General features: G+C 38.2%; 1 protein-coding gene across 1 annotated transcript in view; it reads right to left on the minus strand.

The window, feature by feature from the left end:
• Nucleotides 1-27,930, minus strand: part of npas3 (neuronal PAS domain protein 3) — a 320,695-nt gene that overhangs the window by 62,391 nt on the left and 230,374 nt on the right. The gene's annotated exons all lie outside the window — the stretch shown is intronic.

Here is a 27,930-nt window from a genome sequence, read left to right on the forward strand (position 1 = left end):
TTAAAATAAGTTAAGGTTCAATAAAAAAGAAATAATACAAAACAGCACAAAGTAAACCATGCCAAAACTGAAACTACAGTTAAAAACTTAACTACATATATTAATATAAAATGAAAAACACACTTATTTTTATATTACATTTATATGTATTTTTATCACTTTTATCAAATGTGCTCATGTATACATTTAGTATGTGTGTTCCCTTGGAATCAAACCCATGACACTGGTGTTGCTAGTGCAATATTCTACCAGTTGAGCTACAGCACATTGCTCAACAGATTATTATTTTATATACCCTCACATAGGTAAAATGTCATGAAACTTTGATTCATATACGATCTGTTTCTCATTATATAAAGTCTTTTATGTCTTATTCATGAAGGTTAGTATGAAGTATTCCCCAGTTATCTTTTATAGTGAGCTTAATGTGCTTTTCTGTAACTGTAGTGGAGCTAAAAGCACCCGTGCTCTTTAAAAATTTGACTTCATTCCTCCCTGGAGAGGTTTCCTTCTGCCCGAGACACAACTTAATGCTCTTTAGATAGAGCTCGTCCAAATAATCAAATAATTAGCGTGTGCTTGTCTAACCTTTAAACACGCTAATTTACTAAGCAGGGGGGAAACGGATTTACTGTTGCTAACTGGGGATGACAAGAAAAAACAACAACAGGCAGTTAAAGTATCTGTGGCTGTGTGTGCTTCTTAAATATGCAGTAGTTGTGTTTCAGTAACACTGGTGCTGTTCTGTGATCAGGTCCACGTCTACAGGGACCTGCGGATTACATGAGAATAATCCCTTTAATGTCCTATCCCTCAAAGCAATTTAGTGCTTCACAAATTATTATTCCAAACTGAAACAATGAAGAAAGAGGCAGACCGTTGACACAGACATGGGCTTGTGTTACTTTGGGACAATGCTGGAACTGTAAAACAGAATAATGCTGTGTATTCATTGTTCAAGTAAGATTTAGGATATTCCTTCTAGATGTCTCTGACTTCAGCCCATGCAGCTTTCTGTTGTCCGATGGTCAGAAGGTGATGCACAAAGAAAAAAATGGCTATGCCAGAACAGGTTTGCAGGTTCATCAACAGGCAAGAACATGTACAGTGATTTCTTTTTCTGGAAACATGTATAAAAGTAAATTTAATGTGTGTAAAAAAAAAAAAAAAAAAAAAAAAAAAAAATCCTTATTGAAAAATTGGAAATGCTGCCTTGGCGACTAACTTAACTTAAGTATGTTTAAGTTTAAATACTAAAATTTCTAAAACTAAAATTGAAATTAAAAAAATGAAAGCTAATTAAAAATGACAAAATTACTAAAACTTTAACTAAAATTTAAATATTAATACATAATAGTATAGAAATAATAAAATAAAAAGGAAAGCCAAGGTTGCAGATTGCATGCATACAATATGTAAGTCAATCACTGACCTAAATATATCATCCAAGGGTATCCAAGAGCAGAATATTCAAAGGAATGTATACTGAAGGATTTTATGTACAACTCTACAGTTTGAATAGAACAGCTGAATAGAATAATAAGACAAAGAACAATAACCACAGAAAACCCATGAAAACAGAAACCAAAACAACTGTGAACAGGACCACCAAGAGCTCTCTTTGTCTATTTTTTTAATGTTTGGCCTCTCAAACACTAGAAACCAAACAGCACATCTGATTTTTTTTTTTCTTCGTCTTCATTTTTTGTATCTGGGCATCAAAAAGCTGCAGGCACAATCCAAGTAAGACTTTCTGGATCTTTCTCTGGAAGACTAACATTCCACCGATACCCAGTAGACCAAAGAATTGAAGATTCTTTTTGAAGAATTAAAGAGAAGGGGTTGAGGTTTTCAACCGGCTTACAGACAACTGAAGTCCAAACCCCAAAAAAGAAGAAACACGCCATTCATTTGAGGAAAATAAAATCAAATAAATCACATCAGTTTAACCTTGAGAGTCCAGCAGCTCTACATATGAACTTTACAATAAGGTCTCATTTTGTTAATATTAGTTAGTTAAAATGAACTAAGAATGAACAATACTTCTACAGCATTAATTAATCTCAACATTTACAACTACATTTCTAAGATTAAAAGTTGTATCTGCTAACATTAGTTAATGCACTATGAACAAACACACTTTTTTATTAACTAACATCAACAAAGGTTTAAAAATGCTGTAATAACATATTGCTCATTGTTTGTTTATGTTAGTGAATTCATTAACTAATGAGACCTTATTGTAAAGATCACTGTAAAAAGTGAACAGTTGGATCAACTTAAAATATCACATTTTTCACGATAAAACGTGATAATTTAAGTTGAGAAAACTTAATTTCTTTAGGTGTTACCAATTGAAGTAATTTGTTTAAGTTGATCCAACTGTTCACTTTTTACAGTGAGATACTATTTTATTTTATACAATATTTACTAAAATTTACTAAAAATATAAAACAAAAACCTGCACTAGCCACTGCTGGTACCAATAATCACAAAATGGTCGAACATCTACAAATAAATAATTTACAGTAGGATCCCAAATGTACACTGTAAAAAGTGAATAGTTGGATCAACTTAAAAAAATTACTTCAATTGGTAACACCTAAATAAATTAAGTTTTCTCAACTTAAATTATCGTGAAAAACGTGATAATTTAAGTTGAGAAAACTTAATTTCTTTAGGTGTTACCAATTGAAGTAATTTTTTTAAATTGATCCAACTATTCACTTTTTACATTAGAGGTAAGGTAGGCAATTGCGGAGCGGCTAGCAATAACAAGTTAGCTTTGAAAGCATGAGATCCCACCCTCCCTTCAGAGCATCTGTAAAGCGTTAAGAGATGACGGAGTTAAGTTACCTCGTGTCTCAAAGCACATAACATTACAATAATAATGAACGTGAACAACTTAAACTTGTACCACCTGACTGCTGCAGATTTATTTCGCCCAATGTCTAATGATACGATGCACTGATGCCACACGTAAAATATCAGTATACGGTACCTTTATTTTGACTCTCCACGTCCACACGTAACATCTACGCATTTTTGTTTACTCACCATTCTATCTACCGGTGTGTCTTTATAACGTTAGTTTTCGAAGTAGACGCCTGACAAGATCGACTGAACCCTAAACACGTTTTGTCACAAAAGCCAGTTTTGTCCACTGTCAAGGCATCGCGAGTTCATGTTTTAAAGCAGAAACCTACCCTTGTTGTTTGTGAACACAACTCGATAAGTCAGCGCTCAGTATTCAGGTCAGGTGACAAGGCTGTTGGTCACTTTGAAAAGACGCGCTAGCTGAGAGGAGATTCGTCAAAGCTGACTAAAAGTGATCGAGGATGGATCATTTCAGCAAACTTTATGAACCCGTGATATCTTCTTCGAGGCGTAAATAAGGAAAATAAAAGCTAAAACTTTTTCACAGAACCTTGATAGAGCAGCAGGTTAGTGGTGAGGGAAAAGCTCCCAGTATTGCGTGTAATCACAACAACAAAGTTTGTCAGGCGTCTATGTCAGCTGAGGAGATGAACGTTACAAAGATTAACCGAGTGTTATATTAGAGTTATCTGCTTTTGCTAAAAAACTAACTTTTAATATATAAAAAACATACTTTCAATGAACTTTAATTTTGTAAGTTACCTGTATTTTTTGAGTTATTATTTCTTAATCAAAACAGCCCAGCTGCAGTTTGACTGATATTACCTGGAATGCACAATAATAATAATAAAAAAAACATGATTTATGAAAATGAACAAGAACGAAGTTATCTGTTTTTGCATATTAACTCTTTTGTTGTAAATGTCCCAATTGGGAGAGGGTGTGCAGTTTTCAAAGAGTTTAATTAAACGTTCATGTTATATATTTTGGTTGCATTTGTGAGATAATAAAAATGTAACTGGTTGTGTAAACTTGTTACATAATATCTAAAAAAAAATATCGATCACCCTGAATCGAATCAAATCCTAATCGCATCGCAGAATTTTTGAGGTATCAGCAAATATCGTATCGCTGGCTGAGAGAATCGATATCATATCGTATCGTGATGAACTGTCCAATTTACACCCCCAATTCAGACCACTTATATTATTGATTGCTATCAGGATGTAAAGAGTTTCAACCAGTATAACAAAAAAGATTTTATAAAATAATTGCCTACCCTACCTTTAAAAAGTAATAACGTCCATTTTGATTTTAATGTTGATTTTAAAGTTAAAAAATGTATGACAACTTGTCAAGTAAGTGACTACGGTAAAAATACATTTCAATAAGTGCTTAAAAAAATCAATTATGAAATGTAAAGCTGTCTCTCTCTCACATGCCAGAGCAGGCAAACCTTTTGTGTCCATTATAATTCATGAACATGGCCCAGCCGACTATTTTAACAGTATTAGAATGAGCCCACTTTTCAGCACAAGTGGCTGCACAAAGCACTCGTCTTGCCTTAATCTCTGTGATGCGAAGATGGGCGAACAATGCGCAGAGAAAATAATATCAGCTCTAATACTCTGTGTGGCGGCCGGAGCGGTAAAGTGTTGTCTGTAACAAGAGACGAGCAGATTATGCTCTGTGATTGCAGAAAGGACACTTGGATTACAGAAGGAGGTTTTGCATTGTAAATGAGGCCCGGCTCGCTGGAGTGGGGCCACGGACGGAGCCCACCAGCAACATGCTTATTTTGTAGAAGGTCACTCAATAAGAGTGCCCAACACCCCCCCTCCCCTCCCCTCCCCTCCTGGCTTATTAAGACTGACTGGCATGCATTAATGAAATCACCTGATTTTACAAACATGAAGAGAGAGAGAAAGAAAGGAAATGGAGAGAACAAAAAAAGAAAACTCTGATGTTATGCTTGATTTTAAAGAAGGAAGCCCTTAATTAGAAAGGTTTCAGAAATGTCAGCTATCACCTATTAACTGTTCTGCTCTATTAAAGCTAGAATACCCAGCTGTCAAATTTCATTACATGATGGGCAGTTTCATTCTGTTTCTTGTGCTTAATCTTCTCTTTCCTGTGGGCGGAGCTAGAGGCGGGGTCACTGACCCCAGCTGAAATGTTTTGTTGTGTTGTGCCTGGTTAGGAAACGTTAGCCCCAGCCTTAGACGTCGCGCCCACGGACCGTTGTCTGAACGTCTGATGCACATGGCAAACAAAATTGGAAACACTTCAGGAGTTTCGAGGTTGTCATCTGATTGGTTGAATTCTACAGGATTTCAGGGAGACGTGCGTGCCGCTTTCTTTAACGGTCCTTTGGAAACAAAGCTGTCGTGAAGCCAAACCCCCTCATGGAAGAAGAACGCCATTGTGTATTTGAAGTAAGTTCATGGTATAGACTCTTTAAAATGCGTCCAAGAGTTTAACACACCTATCTGTTATTGTAGGGACATCGACTTTACATTTCAACTGCCCTAAACATGATGCAGAACAAAACTAATTGTGATTGGTTGCTTTACATGTCAGTCAGACAGTCTATGGGCGGTCCTTGCCCGATAAAAACTTCCATGGAGTTCAGACCTTCTGCAGTCAGTCTAAAGGACTGGCTACGCGAAGATAAGAGATGGTGTAGACGCCCAATAAACAGTTTTAAACTGGTTTATAAGTTACATTTTATTAGGCCCTTTCTTCATTATAAACCTCTGCTAATATACTTGCATACGGTAAATATGAACAACTATATTTTTCTAGTTAATAATATTGTATTCAATATTTGTATATTTCAAAATTTCAAATAAATATAACTATTTTTTCTTTCATTTGATAAAACATATTAAGCATGTTAAACACTAAAACTCTAAACTAAACAAAGCTTAAGTTTGTGACGCTTTAAATAATAAGCTCTTGATTTTTAATGACAGATTAATACTGGTACATGAGGTTCATCTGGCTCACTTCTGGAAATGTTTCCCCCTTTAAAAAAAAATGCAATCCTTCTCTGTTTAATGATTGAGCTGCTCTGGAAGCACTGACTCCTCCCCCTTCACACAGCCCTCTTCTGCCCTAAGCCCCGCCCTCTCTCATTCCTGTGTCTCTGCATAAAAGGAAGCATCGCCTCCCTCTTTTTGCTCCAGCGTTCTCTCTTGCCCTGCTCTGTGAAGCTGAAGAGGCATGTCAAGTGTCACTGAACCCCTCCAAACGGCAACAGGAAGCTGCCAGCTCTCGTCTCTCACATTATGACACAATTACTCGCTGGCATCAAACACGCGCCGCCACAGCTCTCACCTCACGCTCCCTGCCAGTTAACCTGTTTGGAGTCCAGGAACATTTTGGCCCCGTCCATGCATGCAAATCCACAATCATGACTCACTCCTCAGATAAAAGGACTGTTGCAAGTGCCGCTGTGAGATAGCAAAGATCTGATGGTTGAAATGACCGCTAGCTTTTGAGCTTTGGCCCTTAAGTTGCTTGTAAATTGCTTCTGATTTTTAAAACATTTGTGTGCGCACGCTACCATAGATTTTTAAATTCAATTTTAAGTGCAACTTACCGAAAATAATCAAATATATCAAATATGGGAAAATCAGCAGCAGCACTATTAAAAACCTAAACATGGGAAAGACATAAACAGAAAATTCCCCTGGGATGGAAAAACACATTAAACACATTTGAGGGGAGAGAGTAATTCCTTTCAGTTCCTTAAAATGTCAGTGACTTTAAAAAAAGTATTAATCAAATAAATTGATGTTGGCTGGAGGGTTCAGAATTAATTAAGGCATTTAACGCAAATGTGCTAAATGGAACATTATACATTTCATAGCATGTAATTACTCTTTTAATAAATGATTCATGTTATATTCCCATCAATTGATAACACTTGTGAATCATAAAGCAATTCAGCGAGAGCTTGTCTGGACCCTGAGATAGAGCTTGTGGGGTTCAAATCATTGGTCCTTCTGTTTTTGTTCCAGCTGGGAACTAACAGTGCCGATTAAATTATGCAAACCCCGCCGCACGAATAGCCAAGAGCTAAAACCCCACAAAAAATCTGATGGGTTGTACAACAGAGCTGAATAAGAGAAGCACTGAACTAGGAAAACTTTACCAGTCTTTTAGGTGTGAAACTTTTTCCTTATAACTTTTTACAACAAAATAAAAAAAGATTTTATATATAAAATATATAATATTATACAAATGTAAATATATATTATATATATATATATATGTCACAATATTGTGAATAAATCTATATATTTATATATAAAATAAAAATATATTTTTTATGTGATAAATCATGTAAAGCTACAATTAAAAAATATATTGTAAAACATTGCATTGTAGAGGTGGAGCTCGAGTTACAGTCGCAAATTTAAAGGACGTGTGACTTGCTTGACTTAATGAAATCAACACATTTTGAATATCTCTTTCCTTTTTTCATACTACTCATTACATCGACCACAGGCCACCCTGCTTTCTAAATATCAGCATCAGCCAGGAAAAAGCCATATCGCTGGACCACTAGCACAGACCTGACTATAAATGATGATTGACACGACTACAATTAACCTCTGCTTTTCACGCGGTCTCATCCATTAGGGTTCCCGGTAAATCATCTGATTACCGAGCCTATAAAACAATAATAGGGCTCCATGAAAGCGCCACTATTGTTGTAGTGGACACGAGAGAGGAGAGATATCCCTGGAAAAACAAAAGCCGGCAGTGGCTTAAAGGAAGGACATAATTAAGGGCCAATCGGAGCTGTCTTGTGTGAGCAGAGACCCAGGGGAGCACCTCTCTACCTGTCTGACCTTGGAAAATGGGAGTCCTTGGCTGAGCCGGTGACCCTCTGATCTCCACTCACATCCAATCTCCCTCACCGGCACGAGAGACGCGACCTGCCTCATGCAAATCCCTTCTCCCTCGCGAGCCGCGAATAAACTACAGCCTAATTAAATATTTTTTAACGATGTGAGTAATTTTTGCCAAGGGGTGGATTCAGGGCTAAAATTTTATATGAGATCACAAAAGATGTTCCCAGCGTTGATTCTGTAAATTAATGACTATCTGCCTTATAATAAAAGCATACTGCCAAGAATGGGAACGAAGACGGCTTACGTCATTCGTCTGATAAATCAAGAGCGCTTTTTGGGAAAAGGCTTCTGGAAAGTTTCCACTTCTGCTAGAGCTCGAGGCGGCCGAGTAATATCTGTCAGCCAAACAACGAGGTCTTCTAATTTCACAAGTCAAACAGACACGCTGGATCTGTTTGCGAGATGGCTCGGGTTCTCACTTTCCCCTCAGCGTTCCTCTGGTCTAGGGTTAAGCCATAGTCTCGGCCGCGGCTGTGCTATTAACTGTGGGAGCTTTCTTGGGTCCACTCGAGTGTTACACGGCTCAGATTACAGTAACCTTTAACTGCTGGCTGACAGACAGATGGAGGAGGAGTGTAGTCCATCTCTCGCCTTCTCTTTCTATCCCTCTCCGCCTTAAATACCACGCCGCGCCACGTCCACACAAAACCCTAATCTTCTTCCCACCCCCCCGACAAAAACCTGTCACTTCAGGAAAAATGGAGGGCATCAGTAGCCGTGGGCCGTGTGTATTCTCTGCGCTGATACGTGGCACTTTACCTCGGGCAATGCATATGAGCCGTTACAGGCGGCTCTCCGCTGGCCGTCCGTCAATATTCCGATCAGTCGTTGGATCAGTACCAATTAATACCGGCAGCATCAAACCGACGAGCTCTTTCCATCTAAACAAGCACACATGAAACGGTAATATGGATCCAACTGATAAAAAGCATGGTGTTTGATTAATGTCTATATTCCTCGGATGGATACAGATGAAAGCTAATGCACACGAAAAAGGAAAACTGAAAAGTTCATATGCAGAGTAAAAAAAGTATTTCAAATAGCACTGTTTATAAATTCAGTGCATTATTTATTGCACGTTTAATGCATATATTTACAACACTAAAATATTAATAATACATACAGTAACAGTATTATAGTAGTATATATATATATATATATATATATATATATATATATATATATATATATATATATATATATATATATATATATATATATATATATATATATATAACTATGCAATGATTGTTCATAGTTGAACAATGTGTTATAAAACAAAAAAAACATTTCATGCATCTGTTCTGTGCTAAAATGCATTATACTCATGCACTGGCCAGTATAGCAGCATAACGGTGGTCACAATTATTTATGAAAATATTTAATGGATCACAAGGTATTTCATTTAGCACATGCGGTTCGATGAATATGCAAATTAGCCCCGCCTCCACTCACTCACACCAGCTCAGAGATCCACTCGTTGATGATCACACGTTGACGTGATTGGTTACAAGGTAGTTTATGACGTCAGAAACACCAGCGATTTCAAACTGCGTTTTTGAGACTGTCTTTGGTTCACTGCAGTTTTAAGGAGAAAATATTCAGCAATGGTGATGACTCATGAATTTACACATGGTTTGTCTTAAAGCATATTAAAAACACCACATAGTTATGTTATAAACAACACGAAAAGCTTGATTTTCACCACAGGGGGACTTTAAATAAAACAGAATGCATAACGGTTTGCGTGAGGGTTTGGTTTAGAGGGTTAGCTCAGTGTGAAAACAAACCAAGTCAATGGAAAGACCCATAATGACAGAACAAACAATGTGCATGTGTGTGTTTGTGTTTACCAGAGAGTTTCAGAGCAGAGATATGAAATTCATAGGCAACATGTCTCTCATTCCAGGCAGCGCAGAACATCGCTGCAGAGAGACAATAACTTTAACAATTAACTTGGAAGGACAAAAAGGGTAAAAATCTCCCTGCGCTCTTTTCTCTGGCGTTCCTGATTTTTATCGAGCTCTCAAAGCTCCCTTAGATCATCTTAATCCACTGTGGCAAAGTAGCTGAATATGAGATTCAGATTGTCTTAGAAATTCTGTGCAACCAATCAGCTTCCTGACATTGCTTTTCCCTTCAACCTTCAGAACTTGTGACAGCAAAGACCAAAAGCCAAATCACAAAGGAGTGCAAAATCGGCAAACCCAGCGAGCCGGCCGCTAAAGCCCGTGAACAAAGATCGCGTTTGACACTTCAGAGCAACTTCACATCCAAATATTATATCAATCACAATATATATATATATATATATGGATTAAGATATGTATATATACATATATAATTCCTGAATTTAATATATAATATAAACCCTAGTATATAAATATAATACATCAATGCCACATGCAGACAGACAGATCCATTTTACACATAAAAAAATAACATTTTCTACCAGATCTGACTCTTATGACTTTGACTGGTGTTACATAAGCCAGGTTAATTCAAATTAAACAATACTGTCTGGCAGACCAAACAATTGAAATCATGTTATAGCTATTTTTTGCTGGATATACAATGGGAAAAACTGGGTTATATATTAAATAAGAATGTGGTAATGCCTATTTTTGGAAATTAGGTCAATAAAACGCTTACTAAATGTCATTTGGTTATCTTTACATTTCAAATCAGCTGATTCGTCTTGAAAAGTCATCTTGGGACAAACTGCAGATAATCAATATCATAAAACAGAACGACTACATAACCTCAACGTAAAGAGGATTGTGGTCAAGTATTTGCTGAGGAGAGGGAAAGAAAGAGAGAAAGATGGAACAATGACTCCCATTCGGTTCTTCCTCTGTCCGTTTCGCCATCCCCCCCGCCCCCCCCCCCCCCGGCTTGCCGTAGAGGCCTGTTACAGATCACTGGCCACTTTGAAAATCACGAAAATGAAAATCAACTCAGGGGAGAAATCTGCAGAGGCAATAACCCCTCCGTCCCCCTCAGTCACATCCCAGCGCCTCTCCATAAAGGGGAAGTGTCATAGCCGTGGCTGGCAATCCAAGACCTTAGCCCCTTTTCTCTCTGTCCTCAAGACGGGCATTACCATTGCGATTGTCCGTACTGCCGCCCAATCCAAATGAAATCACCCGCTAAATAAAACACAGAAATCGCCCCTATTAGTCTTCCCAGTAAGACAGATTAAACATGGCCATGTCAATGCTGTCTTCTCCCCAATACTCCAACTTTCCCTGGTTCTCTGGTTTTCGTTCTTTTATCGGAATCACTTATCAGTCAGCGCTCGGTGCATCTGAATAGAGCTCGAAACATTGGTGCAAATCAATAAACTCTCATTTTCTTGTAACAGTTTCATATTAATTGGGAGCAGGGCGGGGGTCCGGCGGGCGGGCGGCTCAGGATCAGTCAGATGAAGATGGGAAACACCAGGGGGCTGCCGTGATCCCTTAATGAAAACCTCCCAACAAACCCCCTTTCCCTCCATCCGCCCTGTTCTGATGAGTTTTCATGCTGATCAAATACAAGCAGAAATGGCCTTTTGTAGCTCTGGTCAATTTTCCCTCCATGGTCCTGATAAATCCAGACATTGCACAATCACAAGCCATAAATCTGTGTCTGTTCCCCACTGTGCTGAATGGATGAATTATTGAACAGGAGCTGGTGAGAAAGACGTACATACACACACAAACACGTTCGCAGGTACATTCGCGCATACGCACCCGCAATCCAGCCGCGCGGGTCTGATCACCTGATGAGCTTCAGGGTGATGTTGGGTTTTGATGTGGACAAGTGAAGCTGTTTCATGCCTGCTGCTGTATCAGGGGTCGGATTATGATGTTTGACTTCCCGAAGAGCGTAAGCAATGTTTGAGTCGAGGGGTCAAGCCTAACATGGGCAAGTTAGACAGTTTCTCTTTTGTTGTTTTTATTTAGATTTTTTATTACGATTTAATTCCTAAATTTGAATTCCAAACAGAATACAGAAATGCAATTTGAATTTGAGGAAGAAGCTACAATATCACAATATAACAATATAAAGTGTCATCATTATAGAACTAACTATAGAAATGTTTTATATACTACATATATATAATTAATAAATTTTCTTTGCATTTTACAGATCAAAGTGGAGTAATACATTTCAGAAAATTCCACTTTCTTTAACTTCAATTTAATTTAAAACTCCAATTCAACTTACTAAGCATCAGTTCAAGTACCAACTCATAAAATGAAACCAAATCATAAAATCTGAATTATGCCCAACCATGACCAAATTATATTTATATACATCATTATTTTTGCAATTCTGCTTGATGATGTCAATGCTGAAAACACACACTTCACATTCGACAACCTATTGTCCGTTTCTGTTACAGAAGACAGTCCAAAACCCAGCCAATCAGGTGCACTGTTTGGCAAAAGTCTATTTGATCCCTGTTAGCAGGTAATGAAGTCTAATTAGCTAAGGCAACAATGAGCTCTCAACATCTATTTGGTTAAAGAGTGTGAATCTACAGTGAAATGTCCTGCTGCTCGGACAACAGTCATTAGCAAAGCCTGCATGCCGCCACACATTTATAATCTGCCTGTCCCATGCAAACACACAGCTCGTGCCTCCAGAGAATGAGCCGTACTGCAAAGCCAATCTTTCCTCACTATCTCATTTGGTTTGCCCACGGGCCGCCCATGGACTGCATGATGGCTGACTGATTGCCCAACATTTTAACCAGATTTAACCCCATTGTTTGTGGGATTCATGGATCCCTTTGAGGGAGATCCCCTTCAATTCATTAGTGTAAATTTCAAGTCTGTCTGTCCGTCCGTCCGTCCGTCCGTCCATCCATCCATCCATCCTAGATCTATCTATCTATCTATCTATCTATCTATCTATCTATCTATCTATCTATCTATCTATCTATCTATCTATCTATCTATCTATCTATCTATCTATCTATCTATCTATCTATCTATCTATCTACCTACCTACCTACCTACCTACCTACCTACCTACCTACCTACCTACCTACCTACCTACCTACCTACCTACCTACCTACCTACCTACCTACCTACCTACCTATCTATCTATCTATCTATCTATCTATCTATCTATCTATCTATCTATCTATCTATCTATCTATCTATCTATCTATCTATCTATCTATCTATCTATCTATCTATCTATCTATCTATCTATCTATCTATCTATCTATCTATCTATCTATCTATCTATCTATCTATCTATCTATCCTTAAACATTTTTCATAACTTTCCAACCAACCTTTGTCAAAAGTTAAAGTCGAAAGCCAACCAACTTAAAATTAAGTAAAAATTCCTTTGAATTTAAAATAATTTTAACCTTACTTTGCATCCTTAAATTGCAATTCTGCATCCTCTCTGCTACATCAATTAGAATTCAGGAACTGAATTGCAATATAAAAGGCATTCTCCATTCATCTGACGGCACGTGACATTGCTGTTTAAGTGGGCAGCTCATGGCCAGAATAAGAGCTTCTTCGCTTTCTCCCTGTCCTCCTGATTCTCTGTTCTCAGTTTGCTGCGCTGCAGACACTGGGTGTATTCTGATTTATGCTCTGTCTCTCTCTCTACAGGCAACAGGACACCTTGAGGGGAAATACAAACATCTGACTTACAAGGGCCACCGTACAGCAGACGACACAGTGACTGAGCTTCCCAGCACACATTCAGGTGCCTGTGATCATGGTTCAAAAGCTCACCACGGCTTAAAGGTTAACATTTGCGTTTGCTTTCTGAAACATGTCAGGACATCTACACACACACATCGACACTCTAGTCAACTCAAAAGTGGCTCTTTCCAAACAGGACACTAGTTCAGCAGTGGCTAGGTATCTGCACACAACAGATTTCACATTTAATCCAATTATTTAAGAATCCTGAAGGAAATGTATCATGGTATCCTCACAAATAAGCAGCAGAACTGTTTTCAACATTGATAATAATAAGAATCTTTCTTCAATCTTTCTTCAAATGTGACACTGAAGACTGGAGTAATGATGCTGAAAATTCAGCTTTGCATCACAGGAATAAATTACATTTGAAGAATAGATGAAAATAAATAGAAAACGGTTACTTTAAATTGAAATAATCTTTCACAATATTGAAAAGACTTCTTTCAAAAACATTTTAAAAATCTTACATCGTACCAACCCCAAACTAATTATATATGACGTCTTAAAGGTACAGTAATAAAAACTGGCAGTTTCATTCTGGTTGTGAAACCTTGACTAACATTATAAGCAGCCTTTGAAGGGGAATCAGCAATAAAAGAGAAGAATATGCCCAATTTAAAGGTAAAATGCAGTGGTAGTTCAAGAAAAGCATCACTGGAAGTAAGAGATCTTCTCTTGTTTTGCAGTGTTTCTCCATCTCAGGATATCAGACAACTTCATCCCTGAGTTGAGAAGACCAGAGCAGAAATGGACACAAACACAGTTGGCTGATGAGTGGGCTGTAGGCTAAGCATCTCTCTCTCCTCTCTCAAGCCCACTGGTTCTCCTGAGATCGCATCGATCCGTCTGTCCATCCACCCATACGCTTTCCTCAGCTCTGCACTCATCTGGGAGAGAGTGATCGCTGATCTCCATACTGTTCATTAAGCTCCTCTCTCTCAGATGGGAGAAAGGCTTGTTAACTTTTTCTCATGACTTTAAATAGCTCGGACACAAGGGTGTTTGGGGGAGACGGGACCTCACACACACACGCACACACACACACACACACACACGCACACACACACACACACACACACACACACACACACACACACACACACGCACGCGCACAAGCCCGGCTGTCAATAGTAGTGACAGTGGGATGGGTGAATGCCTGTGGGAGTTCATCTTAGGGCTGGACGATATATTGAATATTCAGAATACATTTGTGATGACTTGCAAATGACATGCAAAATTAAGCATCATCACAAATTATTGCAATGATTTTAATGGATTTATTTGGTCATTAAAGGGATAGTGCACCCAAAAATGAAAATTCTGTCATCATTTACTCACCCTCAAGTTGTTTCAAACCTGTATGAATTTCTTTTTTTCTGCTGAACACAAAAGAAGATATAACCAAAAACAGTTGATGGACCCCATTGACTTCCATAGTATTTTTTTTTTCCTACTATGGAAGTCAATGGGATCCATCCACTGTTTGGTTACAGACATTTTTCAAAATATCTTCTTTTGTGTTCAGCAGAAAAAAGAAATTCATACAGGTTTGAAACAACTTGAGGGTGAGTAAATGATGACAGAATTTACTATCCCTTTAAGTTTCATAAAAGACCCTGTCATTAGAATATGTCTTGATCCCGATAATGTAACATGCGAGTGTGAGTGTGTGTATATATTGGTGCATATAAATTAAAATGATTAGAAATAACAGAATTGAAAAACACTGTTAGAACCATTTCAGAAAAACAGATATATACTGAGATTACCAAATAGCTGGAAAACTTCAAGATATAACTGCTTTATCTATGTTAACCAGCCCTGGTGTGTGTGTGTGTGTGTGTGTGTGTGTGTGTGTGTGTGTGTGTGTGTGTGTGTGTGTGTGTGTGTGTGTGTTTAGGAGCAGACGGCTAGACCAGGTTTAAACAAGACTGCACATTCCTCCTGAACAGTTGATAAGGGCCTCTGGGTGTTGGATTGAGCTCGGCCCCTGGACGCCGCTTCACCGCGCTGTATTCTAATGCTCTATCTTTGTTCTGTCTCTTTGTTTCAGTTTGCAATTTCTGAAGGAGAAAACGGTCACACACACACACACAATACACTGAACGGCTTTGTTTAAAAGAAATGATCACTGGCTGTATCTTCAGATGAGGAAAAATCAAACACAAATATCTGGAAATAATTCTGGGACCATCTTGGACAATAACCTTGACATCTGACATTGCTGTGAAGGTTTTAGGCGCAAAATAAAATAGCAATTAACAGCAATATGATAAATGTCACCCATGTTCAAGAAATAATTACATATTTTAATAATAATGATGTTAATAAATAATTCTTCCGCCAGGTGATATAGTTAATGAGCAGATATAAACGGTGACTATAGACGATACGACTTCATAATGATCAGTCTGACTGCTGATATTAATCAGCCAGGTTTTTATATTTAATGTAATATTACAGCAAAATGTATTATCCATTTAAATATTGCATTTAAATCATCAAGTTTGAATGACTTTAAATGTATCAAATATCAGTTTAATAAGTACAACATAATGTACAGTCAACAGGTTATGGCAAAGAATAATCAATATTGTCTGCATGGTTTATTTTTCAACAATGACCATTTGATTACATTAATACATATATAATACACTATATATTTTAATAAGATATAATATATTTGAATTATTATTATTATATAAGCTGAAATTATTGTATTACGTGAGAAGAAAGTGACCGCAAAATAATGCGTAAAATAGACCGATCATTATTATTCTTCCTTTTTTATTGTCTAACAGATTTCATAATAAATAGGCCATGTCCACAATACAATACTAAACAGATTTTGATCATATATATATATTTTTTTTTACATTTTTTGGGCACTTCTATGCAGCATAATCAAAAATGTACAGCAACTCTGCTCTGATAATAACTGACAAAATCCTGAGGCACCTTTTCCTGAAGAGATGTGTTTGATGAGTAAGGCAGAGCACTGGAACACACGGCATGCGTGATAAATCAAACGGGCCGCGCTAGAGAAGGAGAGCAGTGGATTTCTGTCAGGAAGAGAGATCATTCCTTTTCTACTTGAGAAAAGCACAATCAATCCATTATGAGCGCGCTCTCTTGTAAATCTGGGATTTATGCTAGCACGTCTCGACTCGACTGCGCTCCAAAGTAGAGTCTGATTTACTGAGTCGCAGCATCAAAATAAAGGGCGTAATCACTGCGGGAGAGAGAGAGAGACTGCGGAAGGGCGATTGAGACCGCTAATAGATATGTTTTGTAATAGACACTTGGCATAAATCAGCTCAAACAGACGCTGTTTTGTCAGGCTTGGCGTAGGCAGATTCAGTTAGCTAGTCTGTTCGTTAGAACATCCGTTAGTGAGGCTGGAGACCTGGCTGATGTCCAACAACTCATTACACAGGTCGAGGAAGAGGACGTTGAGCTCTTTCTCGTCGCTCATCTCACGGCTTATGACGGATCCTTCCTCTGACCAATTAATACAAAGTGCTTATTCATCATATGGGAGTCTACGGAAAGCTGTCTGGAAGGGCGCGATTTCCGCGGTATCGACGCCAGCCGAATCCTGTGCATTAGGGAGAGCCTATGGGATTGGCAGACCTTTCCAAAGCCATCATAAATCAGGCTGGAAAACAAGTGTAGCGGCGAGCGATAAGCTCTGTGCAGACAGATTTACCACACACGAGAAATGGATGAGACGTACACCTGGATCAATGTCCGGTTTGAGGGGAAAAAGTCCAAGTTTCTTGATGTCCATTGGTTAAAATTCACTAGTGGCAAAATCCCCTGCACCAGATGTCAAATTGGTATTCTTCGAATAACTCCGGGTTACAGTGTTTGGCTTTGGTGCTTTAGGAAGGAAGAAAGTCAAAGTAAGACCAAAGTAACCCCTCTTTCCACAGCTTTCCTTATGGGAGAGGCTGCGTATCTCGGTGAGCGAGGCTTGTTGAAATGTACAAACGCGTTAAAAATAAACTGTAGCACCTCGATTTTTTTTCTTGTGACGGGAATGTATAGACGGTATCTTCTTGGAACAGCCATTCAATAAAATTACATGCCAAATGTTTCAGATTACTATGATAGAATCTGCAAATGTAATGAATAGAAGAGGTAGATCAGATACAAAGGCAACACGCTCCCCAAATTTATTACAGAAGTGTCTCTCTGATATCTAGACTTCCTCTAAAAGTGCCTTGGCTCATAATCCCTGCTTCCTCTTTAAACAGGAAATGAACACCGGTGAGTGGTAAGCACCTCTCAAAAGATACCAGTCAACACTTCACGCAAAAACATACACAGTAATAATTAACCAGACAATTAAAATCAATCCATAGACTATTTTACAGGGGCCATTTTCTATTATATTAAATCTTTTTTTTTTTTTTTTTACCAAAAAATCATTTCTCAACAGATATTGGCTACGGCCGAAATCGCATACTCTCTTGAGTACTGTAGGTACTTATGTTTAATAAGTACTTTGCGCCCATTAAAAAAGTACATTTTATAAAGTATAAATGTAATGTGAACGTGCTACAGTTCATACTCTTTTATGAGTACTGTGAATTCTGACATACTTTGTTTGTCACATACTGTTTTTCGCCTACTATATAGTAGGAAAGTATGCGATTTTGTTGCGATTGATTTAAAACCAGTGTTTTAATTAATTCATTCACGAACTAAACAATTCACTCTTTATCACACACACATAATATCAGCATAAAAATACAGGTACTGCGTTAGATTAAACTGGGAAGGTTCATAGCACTTGCATATTGTTGTCCTATTTTTAGTTTAACTGCTTCGGATTGTTTGGTTGCTTTGGATAAAATCGTCTGCTAAATGAATAAATGTAAATGTAATTGTAAAATATTGTGTTTAAAATGTAACTTAATGTTCACTTAAGTTTACTAAGCTGTTTTATAAAAGTGAAACGGGGTGCAACTTATCATGTAGTAATTCAAACTTATTTAGAAAAAAATCCTGTTTTCCATGATATTCCTCACTTCAAGCAGCTAGAACGGTATAAATCTCATAAGAATGGAGCTGAGAGAGGCATTCTGCAAACACACACACACACACACACACACTGTTGATCAGTAGAGGAGTTTGTCAGTTTAAAGCTCTCCTGCAAACAGGGCTTACATGCGGCCCTGCAAAAACCCGGCCCAACCTTGGAGCAAAGCTCAGGCCAAGACTTTGCACCTTGTGTGAGACTGCTTCATTTTTAATGTCTAGTGAGAAACTGTAGGAGGAGGATACGTTCAAAACAGAACTATGCTGCTGCAATTGTGGTACTGAATAAAATGTAGAACCACTGAGCTACAGTAACTACAGCATGCTTTCAATGCCAGGACACAGGCAGCTTTCAATAAGAAATTTTACATTAAAGTTTGAAAATCTCACATTGGCAAAAAATGATGGTTGAATGTACTGAACTGGCAGAACTACTAAAGGAATATGAACAATGATCTTCTGTACTGACACATGGTGAAACCTGATTACATCGCTGACTGGAATGTGTATTCTATTGGGCATTCTACACACATACAGTGTGTGGATGTAGAACTCTACTTGCAGTACATTAGTTTGGGGACAGTAAGACTTTTTAAATGTTTCTGAAAGAAGTCTCTTATGTTCACCAAGGCTGCATTTATATGATTAAAAAAATACAATAAAAAAGTATTATTGTAAAAATATTACAATTTTAAATAACTTATATTTTAATTTAATTAAAAATGTAATTTATTCCTGTGATCAAAGCTGAATTTTCAGCATCATTAATCCAGTCTTCATGATCTTTCAGAAATCATTCTGATATGCTGATTTACTGCTCAAGAAAAATGTATTGTTTTTATCAATGCTGCAAAGAGTTGTGTGCTTAATATTTTTGTGGAAACTGATTTTTTTCAGGATTCCTTGATGAACAAAAAAGTTAAACTGAACAGCATTCATTTGAAATAGAAATATTTTGTAACATTATAAATGACTTTATTGTCTTTTTAAACAATTTAATTAATCTTTTCTAAGTAAATGCATTTCTTTATTTAAAAAAAATCAAATCTTGCTGACCCCAAACTTTTGAACAGGAGTGTGTGTGCACGTGTAACATAAACGTTTTTGTTTATATAATGTATGTGTGTGTGTGTGTGTATATATATATATATATATATAATATATATATATATGAAACACTACATATATGAAGGTTGATTGGGACACTTTTTATAAGTCATCTCAATGGCAAAAGTGTCAACCTGACAAAAAGTGCCAATCAATATACAGTATGTATATGAATGTTTCATACATACAGAACTTACAAAATGTTTTTCTAATGAAATCTCTATGTATAACATTTTATAAGAATATAACATACACAATGTTTCTATGCACATTCCTATGTATAGAACGCTATAATGATTCCCCAATACAGATTTTTGATGTAGCCTACTAGAACGATTATGCATAATAAATACAATGTATCTACATATACTATATTCTACACATAGACCTCATTACAGCATGTAGGGAAGTTTCTACACACTTTCTAAATGACTTGGTTTTTTTTTTCGCGCCCCTGAAAACTCCTGGAAAGGTGTCAGCCTCTCGGGTGCAGCGTGCCAGAAGTCTTCCGAGTATTTTACACTCCACAAAGTGACGCGTTTGCCTCTGGGCCTGTGCTTCCCCAGAAGCCTAAACGTGTTTCAGAAGCCCAATGGTGTTTCATGTCTAATACAATGTTATTACCCTCAAAGGAAAGCTAAACTTTCCCAGCACAGTGTCTAATCCAGCTTTCATTGGGGAGGGGCGGGGCATTTGACAAGTGTCTTTCTACACGCTTGTACGGAGTTAACTTTTCTGACAGAAATTTACCGTTACTAGTTAAAACCACAGGTAAGGGATGTAGTAAAGTTGCGGACAGTCCACAATAAAACTCAAAAAAGCTGAGAAACAACCTCGACAGCGTGTTAAAGCTCACAGAGCATTCAGCTCTAACGCATCTGCAACATCAAGGACAACAGGCCAACTCATTTTACTGCATGTAAAGGCCAATAACAGGCCTCTAATTCTACACTCACTGATTTAATTTGATGCGCTTCCTAACGGTGGAGTGCCGATACCTCAAGGTATGGTCCCAAAGTCTCATTTATCATTTCAGGCTCGCTCAACAACACCCGTTCGCAATGAGGGTCCCGACGGCGTCCTGAGGGAGGCCCGCGTTTGAGGAGGTGCTAGATTGATAAAAAGCCTCCCGAAGATAATATCATCGGCACAGCTGGCTAAATCTGACAAGAAATACCTCACCCGCCCCTGCCAAGACAAATCTATTCCCTTCATTGGATTTTTTTGGGAAGCAGGTGACAGAAGATTTGCACAGGACAAACTAGCTTGTCACCAAAGGACAAGCCAGCCAGCTGTTAAGGTGTTGGGAACATGACATATCACTATGTTTTACCTCAGATTAATTCACTTATTAGAGCCAGACCCAAATCACCTGTCACTGTCAAATCACATGTCACGGCGTGGAAAATGTGTCAGGTACGTCCGTGTTTCACACACATACACACACCTTCCCTATTACCTCTCAGAACTGCTGTCAATACAATAAATGTAAATCTCCCCGACAGACGCAGAGGGCTGCCGCAGTCAAGCTAACAGGAACCTCTCGCACGAGAAGGAGAGAGAGAGAGGGAGAGGGAGAGAGAGAGAGAGAGAGACAGAGAGAGAGAGAGAGAGGGTGAGACTCCAACAGCCTCGGGCACACGCCGCACCTGTTCATTGACACTTTACACTGTGATTGCTTGTGTATGCGATGTGAAAAAATGACTTGGAAATAAAAGCTGTTTATTTGTACCGTACTTGTCAGAATACGAATTTGTCAGTATTCTGCAGCGCCTGGCGTATGACGCATCGGTGTGCTTTATTAGTCAGGGATGTGTACAGTACAGTAGCAGGGAGAGGGTGAAGGGCTGGATTTGTGTCTCTCGGGTGGAGAAAAGCATGAAAATCAGCCATAATGTGTGACTGCTGTGGATGAACAGCTGCCTGACTGCTTGATTACTGAACAGACTTGAAGGATCAAAACACACACACACACAAAACACACAGACAAGACGTGTTTCCTTTGCAGAATTGTGCAAAGCTTTTGCGATATTTTCTAAATGTCGATAAAAAACTATTGCGAAATGACAGCATTTCATCAAAGAATACTGAAAAAATGCATCACAGTTTCTACAAAAATATGAAGCAGCAACTGTTTTTGACACTGATAATAATGTTTCTTGAGCAGCAAATCAGCATATTAGAATGATTTCTGAAGGATCATGTGACACTGAAGACTGGAGTAATGATGCTGGAAATTCAGCTTTGCATCACAGAAATAAATCACATTTAAAAAAATCTAATAGAAAACAGAAGTTGAAGTTGAAATAGAAGTTTTTTTTTTAATTGTAGTAATATTTCACATTATCATTGTTTTCGCCGTATTTTTGATTTAATAATCACTTCTTTGGTAAGCATAAACATCTTCTTTAAAAATAATTTTTGGATTATGGGAAGACTACTAAGTGAGCTGCACGTCACAGCATCAACTTCTCGAAGAATTGTAGAATTGCATGCGCAACAGTTTGCTCTTGGTTTCTCTACAGCACATGTCAGTGCCAGAAACTCATGTTTCTACGCTCACCTCCTAACATAATACCTCACTCCACGGCCAATCAGACGCTTCTGCCTGTCACCCAACTGTCAGACGGGGCACGCAGGCAGATTTGCGAGAGGCTGAAATGAGTCAGGACGACAGACAGAGAGAGAGAGAGAGAGAGAGAGAGAGAGAGAGTAGCTCGCCCCGGCGGCAGACGCCAGCAGCCCCTCCAAACTACACAGTAATACAAATCTTTATTTGGTCGTGAGATGTTGACAGGTCAATTGAACAGAATGAGTCTAGTTTATGATACAGTTGTCAGAGGCGGTTAGGCCCGGAGTCTGTTTATCTGACTACTCGAGATATTCTCTCTCTCAAACCCCAGCACCTCGAGGTTAATTACTTCACCAATTTGAGTAAATGGCATGCCATAGTCCCATCTGTCTCCATTAGTTCCCCACTATTTCTCAATTTACGAGGACGGGGGTCAAGGCGCCGGGTGCAGGAGGGATGTAATAAAGCATGCGATTTTATGTTTACACAAATGCGAGAGTCGGGGCATAAATAACAGAAATGTATATCTCAAATGGTGAGAGCATTCATAATAATGCTGCTCTTTAAAAAGCCGTTTTTGAGCCATTCTCCACCGGCCATAGAGAATGAAAAACATGTCGCACTAAAAACTAACAAGCCAGTGAACAGTGGTAATAAATATATGTGGCGCGCCAGCACTCAAACAGGGCAGAGGGGCCATTACGGCTTCTGCGATGACCTGTACGGCCGTTACCATGGATATTACGCTAATTTGAACTTAGAACAGTTCTAATACATTTACAAAATAAAATAAAAAGATAGAAACCTGTTCATTTTTTGTTTTGTTTTTAAACATGAAAAAGGTAAAAGAATTATATGAATGCATTTTAAAAAAAAAGAAATTTGTGATAAATATGCTACAGCATGAAGCGTATTCTATGCAAATATGCAAATGCATTTGGGTCTCATCAATATTTTTCAACAGTATTTCCCTGGTCATTAACAACAACAACTTTCAAAAGTAAACTTTAAAAGAAATGAGACTTGCTTTGATCTTTTGTTATCTAATGGGTTTTTAAATGTGACTTCAAGGGATAGTTCATCCAAAAATGAAAATGCTCTCATTATTTACTCACCCCCATGACATCAGATAAACACGTCCGTTTAACTAACTTTAACTTGCTCAGAACAAATGTCTTCAAAATGTCTGCTCTCTCTTTTTTCTCCCCAAATCCAAACATCTCTTTCCAGGTTTTTTTTCACACGGATGCTTTAAAATGTAATTGTCTCCCCATTTCACTTCTAATCCATATTAACAATATGGTTTCCATTACAGATATTTCCTAAATGTCGATAAAAAACTCTTGCGAAATGACGGTGTTTCCATTAACCGATGTTATGCGGCTAAAACGTCATTTTTCCCTCTCGCGACAAGTCATTCCAAAAATGGCAACGGGTGTTGGTAAGTTTACGTATATCACAGCCACCGCACTAGCCATTAGCTGTGTCCCAAATGGCGCACTATACACTCTGCACTCATACACTACACTATGTACTTATGTAGTTTATTTTGTCTTTCAACATCTGAGTCTGATAGCCCCTCCCCTTCTGCTACGTAATTAAAGCTGCGACAGTTGAGTGCATGAAGTGTCCAACGTTCCACACTTTGTTTTTTCGGTTAAATAACTGCATTGTCCGGGTATTTAAAGTGCACTTTTTATTTTGGGAATTTTCAGTGTGAACGCACTACTCACACAATTTATACTACAAAATGGCGTAGAATGGTGCACAAGTATGCGATTTGGGACGCACCAATTATTTTTAATGGAAGGAGACGTAGGCGTGTTATCCAAGCATTAATGGCAAGGAAAGTCTCTTATTCTTGAGTTTGGCCACGTATGAGGTGTTTAGTTGTTTCTTCCTCCTATCTGCTTCAAGGTCTGGATAAATTGTGGCATTTTTTCTTTGTTGTTTAGAATCCAGTATTCCCGTAATTCTTTTGTCTTTTATGAGTTTAATAACTCGCGTCTTCTGTCCAAACATCCCACACCTTCTCTAAAGAAAGATCCAATTTTTTTCATACATTAATTAAGGCAAATTACAATACAAAATACAGACATATATTACTACAGTGACATTTAACCCATCCGTAATGTTGCTGTGGAAATAATTAAGCTTTTGGGCTTATTCATAGTCTGTTGAAAGTACTTTGTTAAAGCTTTTACACTTCACACAGATCCACACACCAAATATGTTCTGATCAGGATTTTCACTTACTGTTTGGACAAACTACTAACTGGAAACTTGTTGCATTGCTTCAAATACTGATAATTTCTTATCAACAAATGAAAACAAATGAGTTTGTTCATTTATGTTTTTTTTTTTTGTGCTATACCTGCAAAGAGGAAGCAGAGATCAAAGACGTACAGTATATTATGATAAATCTAATGGAAAGATATTAAAAAGGTTGACAGAAGTGGAGAAGAGCTATTGCTTTACGACACACAGCATGGCAGGAGTGTCCTTCATCTTTTGGTGTGTGTGTGTGTGCGTGTGGTGTGTTATAGGGAGTGACTGGTAGGGCAATTAATTTCATCGCAAGGTAAATGCGGTCTCCAGATTTCCCCTTCTCTCTTTCACACACGTTATTAGTCTGGCTGTGTCTGCCTCTGCCTGCGTCCCAAAGGATCCATACATTCAGCTGTTAAAGATGACCTTGCCAAGAACACTAAACCGCTAACTTTCCCGCTCTCTCGGCCTCTCTCATTCTAGGCGCTTCAAAACGACGCCGTAACAAAAGAGAGGCTTTTAAAAGCAAATTTTTATTTGTTCTGAAAAATACTACCAAGGAAAAAGAGAGAAAGCTCTCCTCCACCCACATCCAATACCACTCGCACTTCACTCTGTCCCAGATTTTTGGAGGTTGCCGGAGTTTTTCCCTCTCTCCGACTCTAATCTCTGCCGTGTGCGTGGGAGAACAGAGTCGCTGGATGGGGCCTCCATGTGTAAACAACAAAGCGACTGTCATTTAATCAGGGGCCCTTTAAAGAGTGCGGCAGCGATGCCGGAGTGGGACTCCGCTCGCTTTTCCCTTTTCAAGGACAATTGTTCTTTTCGCCCTCCGCTGGCGTGCGACTTCACATTCACGTAAACAACCCGTCATCGGCGAAACGCTCGACGCCAGCCGCTCTTCAGCTGTCTAACTTCACTTTGGTTTTGCCGCCTTTGTTTGTGAATTATAAATCTAAATCTACGCGGAAGGTTAAGCATTTCCTTATAGCGCGTCTATCGTTCCTTTGACATGTTTTCAGCTTGAAAGCGCCCGCCGAAGACACGTCCTCTGCGTGGGAATACTCACGCAAAAAAAGCTCTCGCAGAAGGTAAATTCCAAAAAAAGTGAGTGTGGGAAATTACTATTTGTTTTCAATTTCAGATCAAGCAGATTTCTCTACGGGGGACGAGAGAGCATTAATGTCGACGAGGGCACGGCGTTTCCTCCACGGTCCCCGACAGGCCATTAGTCTCTTCTGACAAGCCCGCAACCTGCCACACACTGCAAAGTAATGAATTGGGGGGAAAGATAAGGAAATAAAATCATCCTTAATTTCTCTGCCTGCCTTTGTGTAAACTACTATTTTTCCACCCCAGCGCGTTTGATATGTTTGGTGCTGCGGTTGCCAAGCTCAGCTTCTATGAAAGATGATGCCGAGACACTCCGGGAATGAAAAGAGGTAAAATATGAGAGCGCCGCTCGCTGACGTTCAGCCTGCCGTCTCTAATGTGGCACAAATGAGAGACGGACAGGATGGCCTGTGTGTGTATATGTGTACTGAGACACTTCACCTTTAACAAAATAACATTCCTCACACACCGACAGTCTACCGACAGCAGAATAAACACAACCAAAGCGCATTAATAAACAATCACGCAGCAAAGGAGAAAACACAAGCGTGCCTTAATTTGAAAACAACTTAAGCGAGCAGACAGGGAATTGGTGTTTTGGAACTGAAAAAACATATAGTTGTAGGTAATGGACTGTTTGCATTCAGGGGCAGGAAGGCAATTACTTAGAGACTCATTAAGGTGGCAAATTTGTTAATGCACTGCTAAACGCACACTAACCAACCACCGATTTATGTTAATCTCTGTACAGCAGTTTCGCTAGCAGGGGGAAAGTGTTTGACCGCAGCAAAGCAGGGTTTCAGACCCTGAGAATAGAGCAGATCACGGATTCTCTTCAGATAACAGGTTTACAGAGACCATCCGGAGAATTTAAGAACGCGGATATGAAAATAGGGTGTGAGTGTTTGCGTGGCTACACGCACAGTTGTGTTTATACCCTTCAAGTTTACAGCTTAACTCGCTACAGTCCAGGGAAGCACGATGCATTGATATTATATCAGTTTACCGCTAATATGAAAGTTATTTTTAATTAATATAAATATGAATTAGTTGCTATATATCAACTAATATTAGATATTTAATTGTGTATGCTCGTTTCATCAATTTTTTTCATGTAGATTACCTTTGACATCATCTAATGCCATATATCATAATGTTGTGATTCACTTGTAGTTTAGTGTTTGTATTGATTAAGACATAATTGCATATCATTTCATCAATTTATCAATTATGAGCCATCACATGAAAATAATCACTGGCTTATCTGGATCATGCATCATTGTTTCATCTAGAACTAAAAAGGCAGCCAGATTCAACAAGAACCCTTTTGATTTAACAAGAACTTTATAAAAATGCATCTTGATAAGAAGAGGGTTTTTCATTGAACCTCAAAAAGTATTTTGAGACTTAAGTCACAATTACAAATGTCTGAATGCCATTGCATTAGATACAAAATATCTTTCTTTTTAACAGTATTTCTCTGGTTTTCTGATTAAAAAATAACAACTTTCAAAAGTAAACGTTAAAATAAGTAAGACTTGCTTTGATATTTTGTTATCTAACGGATTTTTTAATTACTTAGAGGGATAGTTTACCCAAAAATGAAAATTCTCTCATCGTTTACTCACCCTCATTGCTTCAGGTCTGAAGCAATGATTTATAGTTATGGTTAAATATATTAGTATTTTTCCTAAACATTTATTGTTTTGACCCAGAAGACACTGATTTGTTCACTGGGGTAAGAAAAATGAGCGGCAGCCATTCAATGGCATTATATGAACTCACAGACATTAATTATTTTTCTAAAAATATTTGATTGTGGAACGGTATGAGGGTGAGTAAATGATTTTTTGGGTGAACTATCCAAATGTTCTGGAATAACTGTACACCCTTAAAAATAAAGGTTCTTTGACATCTATGGTTACATGAAAAACCTTTTACAACCACGAAAGCTTTCCATTGCACAAAAGGTAATTTATAGTAGAAACAGGTTCTTTAGATTATTCAAATGATCTGCACACTAAGAAAAAAATGGTTCTTTTAAGAACTGCATGTTAACTGAAAGGTTCTTTCTGGAACCCAAAATGGTTCTGCTATGGCATTGCTGTGAAAACTCGCTTTTGGAACTTTAATTTTTAATAGAACTTTATTTATTTAAGTGACAGTTGCTGTACAAGAACTGTCTTCAAGAGCTGTAGAAGTTGCTATGAGAATAGCAAGTGTTTCATTGTTGTACACCGAAACATTTTTTGGTTAGAAACAATTTTCACTCAACAATTTCACAAACAATTACTAAGAA

Source organism: Scardinius erythrophthalmus (assembly GCF_964197995.2).
Source record: "Scardinius erythrophthalmus genome assembly, chromosome: 19".
NCBI lineage: Eukaryota > Metazoa > Chordata > Actinopteri > Cypriniformes > Leuciscidae > Scardinius > Scardinius erythrophthalmus.